Source organism: Vulpes lagopus, chromosome 11, assembly GCF_018345385.1.
Source record: "Vulpes lagopus strain Blue_001 chromosome 11, ASM1834538v1, whole genome shotgun sequence".
In the NCBI taxonomy this organism is placed as follows: Eukaryota; Metazoa; Chordata; class Mammalia; order Carnivora; family Canidae; genus Vulpes; species Vulpes lagopus.
Window position 1 is genome coordinate 62,929,034 of NC_054834.1, and position 4,663 is coordinate 62,933,696.

The window sequence follows — 4,663 nt, forward strand, 5'->3', positions numbered from 1 at the left end:
TTGCTGCTGCCTAGCACCTGGTGGGAATGCATGAGCATTTGTTCCGTTATTTACTCATGACCAGAAAGGAGAGGGGTAGCAAGGGTGGAGAAGGTGATGGGCTGGGAGGGAGACAGGGTAGGTGGGTGAGACGGGAGAGTTTGGAACACACTAGCTGTATTGTTCCACTGAGCCAGGAGAGGCCAGGGAGGGGGACGGCTGGCCGGCAGATGGATTGCTTGGTTCATTCATTCATTCAGTCATTCATTCAACAAATGTTTCTTGAACGGCTGCCGTGTATCAGGCTGTGTCCTAGGTGCTGGGGATACAAAGATCCATAAGAGTCTAAAGCCAACTCTGCTGTAAACAGCAGAAGGATAATTTCCAGGGGCCTGGGAACCTGGGTCTGAAGACAGACACCACAGTGCTACTGGATGGCTTTTACCTTGTTATCTTGCTCAGAACTTTCCATGGCTTCTGCTGCCCACAGGACACAGCTCAGACTCCAGCCCGGTGTGCAGGCTCTCTCTGTGTGATTCTACTGTCTCCCCCTGTTCTTTCCCTGCCACGTTTAGGAGGACAGGACTCATCTCCGTGACCCAGGTGCCTGGTCTCTGGGTCTGTGAGCACACCAGTTCCTCTGCGTAGGCTTGCCTCGTCTCTGCCAGGGCCATCTGCCTGGTCCCCTGGGGTCCTGCTCAAAATATCGTCTCTTTTGAAGATCTTGTCTTGGGACACCTGGGTGACTCAGTAGCTGAGCGTCTGCCTTTGGGCCAGGGCATGATTCAGGGGACCCAGGATAGAGTCCCACATCGGGCTCCCTGCATGGAGCCTACTTCTCCCTCTGCTTCTCTCTCTCTCTCTCTCTCTCTCTCTCTCTCTGTCTCTCATGAATAAATAAATGAAATCTTATAAAAATTAAAAAAAAATAAAAATCTTTCCTTGGGCTTTCCGGCAGCCCTGTGTTCCCAGCACTGGATTGTACCCTTCCTGGTGACCAGCACCTGTCTCCTTGCATGATGACCTCTCATCACCTGGGCAATGAGCCCCACACGGTGGCCACCCAGCTCGTTGACTAATGCGTGGCCCAAGCCAGCTATGGCTTGTTCAGTGAACCGTCACTGAAGGAGAGGATTCTTTCTTTTCCTGGCCTCAGAGCCAACTGGAAGGAGAGAGCAGAGCACATGGGTTTAGGGAGAAGCTGTGGTGTGGTGGGAAGATCACGGATGGGTGGGGGGGGGGGGCTAGGCCAACACATTTTTGATTCCTGCTCTGTCACCAGTGGGACTTTGGATGAGCCACTTCACCTCTACATCTTGGTGTGTTTATCAGTGTGATGGGAGAAACAGCTCTGCCTCCCTGCGCTGTCGTAAGGGTTAGAAATTAGGTCAAGTGCCTAGCATGTGGCAGGTGCTCAACGATCACTGCTATCGTTACTGGACTATATTAAATTCAGGAAGGATGCCTGGTGTCCATCACCGGTGAATGGAAAAATAAAATGTGGTATATGCATATAATGGAATATTGCTCATCATTAAAGAGGAATGAAACAGATACACACTTCAACCATGAAAACAAAAGAACCAGTCTCAAGAGACCCGCAGAGCATGACCCCCATTCGTATGTGAAATGTCCCAATAGGCGAGTCTATAGAGGCAGAAAGTGGATTGGTGAGTGCCTAGGGCTGGGCGAAGAGTAGTGACTGCCAGTGGCTGAAGGGGTTCTTCTAAGGGAGGTGACAGTTTTTTAAAATTGATAGTGGTGATGGTTGTACAGCTCTGAATATACTGAAAACAGTTGAGTTGTACACTTTAAATAGGTGATTTATGCGGTATGTGCGTTTTATCTCAAGCTGTTATTAAAAAAAAAAAAGGTGTCTGGATTCCCAGGACATGCAGAGAACATTTCTATCCAGAGAGAGTCAGAGACGATTTCTGGGGAAAATGAGTAAGTGGGAGAAGCGGCCTAAGGGCACAGCCTCATAGTTCTGTTGCTGGTGCCCCCTTCCCGCAACTTCTTCCTCAAATGGGACCAACCGCTCTTTCAAAGGAAGAAGTGAGCAACCCAGGGGTTTCACAAGTTTTGATTTCACTCAGCCACAGGCTCTTGGGGCTACTCGGCTTCAGGGGAGAGGGGCTGAGGCACACGTGCCCTCACCTCGGGCTGTGGCGCCGAGCCTGGGGCAGGGGGCACCTCCGTTAGGAGAGCACCTGCCGTGTACAGAACAGCCGACGGCGTGGGTTAGGAACCTTCTCCTTTCACTGGCCCCATTTGACAAATGAGGAACGTCAGGCTCTACTGAGCGGCCAGTCGTGTCCAAGGTCATTCAAACGAGCACATCGTGGAGCGGGTATTTAAATCCAGATCTGACCCCTAAGGTCACGTTCACTTTAGATGTTGCCTTTTCTTTACATCCCTTCTTACGTAGGAAACGTCCAGCGGGTGTAAGACAGATCAGAACAGGGGATCCCTGGGTGGCTCAGCGGTTTAACGCCTGCCTTTGGCCCAGGGCGTGATCCTGGAGTCCCGGGACGGAGTCCCGCATCAGGCTCCCTGCAAGGAGCCTGCTTCTCCCCATGCCTGTGTCTCTGCCCCCCGCCCCCTCTCTGTATGTGTCTCTCACTGATAAAATCTTAAAAAAAAAAAAAGAGACAGATTGGAATATAAAGCGCCTGAGAAAGGTATTGTGAACTGCACGACTCAAGAATGGCACGGCTAGCGTCCCCAGCATGTGACTATGTACGTGCGTGCCCCTTTTGTGGCTGTGTTGCATCTTAGTTATCGCCCGCCCACCCGGTCCTGGACGGTTGTGCCTCACTCTGTCCCCCTCTGCTGCCTGAGCCGGGGTCTCAATGGCAGTGAACCACGACAGCAGCCCAGGTCAGCAGACAGAGGTTGGAAGTAATAGTAGAGCTCAGGGCCAGATGTCACCTTGGGAGTTTCTATTTTTTTTTTTAAAGATTTTTATTTGTTTATTCACGAGACACACACACACACACACACACACACACACACACACACACAGAGAGAGAGAGAGAGAGAGAGAGAGAGAGAGAGAGAGATAGAGAGGCAGAGACATAGGCAGAGGGAGAAGCAGGCTCCATGCAGGGAGCCTGACGTGGGACTTGATCCTGGGTCTCCAGGATCACGCCCTGGGCTGCAGGCGGCGCTAAACCGCTGAGCCACTGGGGCTGCCCCTTGGGAGTTTCTAAAGAGTGACACTGCCTCCGTTACTCGTTGTCCATCAACCTGGTGCCAACTGTTCTTTAGCTAAAGGCGTTGGCTGCCAGCTTCTCTGGATGTGAAGCTCGGAGCCATGACCCCTCTTCCTGCCAGCCCCCAGGGGGAGGATGCTTCCCAAATGCATTGGGCGAGACTCCAGGAGACAGTGTCTTTCCTCTAACGTCTCTGGGATGACACTTCCATCTGGGTTTCAAGGCACACAGTCCTTGTTTGACGACGACAAGGAGTCCGGAGGTGGGACGCGCCTGATGGCTCACGCACCCGCCACAGGCTGCGTCCTACTGGCCACCATTAGTCACCGCAGGGCCAGCTGCCGCCTGGCTAAACCCAGGACCACAGCTTTTGGTCATGCTGGCTGCTCTCCACAGCTTTTGATTTTTTTTTTCTAACCCCAAGCATATGCTCATGGGTCCCTCATCATTCTGTTTCCTGGGCCCAGTGTTCCCTCCCAGGCCCCAGGTGGACTTGTGTGGTGGGCACATGGGAAAGGCTCTGGGCCTCCCAGGCACTGGCTAGCCGTAAGACCTTGAAGATCCTAAACCCTGCAGACCCTCAGTTCCTCACCTGCAGTGGAGACGGGAAGCACCGGGGTGCCTCTGGGAGGCCTGGAGGGAACGTGGGGGATAGTTGAAGGCATAGGCTTGGCCTCTGCTGTTTGGACTGTCCACAACCAGCTTCCATCCCCTCCTCACACGAGCTCTGGGACTTAGATTCATGATGCCTCAATTTCTTCATCTGTAAAATGAGGTAACAATGGGACTATATCACCGAGTTGTAAGGATTATGTGGGTTCATGAATGCAAACCGTCTAGCATGCAGCAGGGCTGCCTGGCTGGCTGCAGGTGCCACTGGTAATGACCGTGAGCGCCGGTGGGGGACAGGGGGGTTGGGGAGGGCAGAGCAAGGAGGATCCGGGGTTCATTCCTGCTGGGGTCAGCCTGTCACCAGCCGTGGTTCAGGACAGGAAACGCCCTGCCAGGCCAGTGTCTGCCTTACAAAACAATACAGATTTCCTTGTATTGTGTAGAATGAGATTTCAGAGACAAAAAAAAAAAAAAAAAAAAAAGACTATCCCATTACCCAAAATCTTAAGCCAAAGTCAATGAAAAATATTAATCTTTATGTTCAATGTTTGCAATAGACGTTATTTCTCCAGCAGTGAGGGCAGAAATGCCAGCTGCCAGGGGCGGAGCTGTGTATTTCTTCCTGAGCCCGGGGACTCGGGGCCAGAGACGGTGGGGGCCAGGGGAGAGTGTGGACAGACAGCGTGCACCCTTCCCACAGTGCCAGGCAGGGTGCCTGAGCCGGGCCCAGCCTCTCGTGCCTGTTTCCTCACTGCATCGGGGCTCTAGTGCCCACCCCAGGGAGTGGTGAGGACCCACGAGGTTCCATGAGAGAAGTCCTTGGCCCCGGCACACAGTAGGTCTTCATAAGCAGCTGC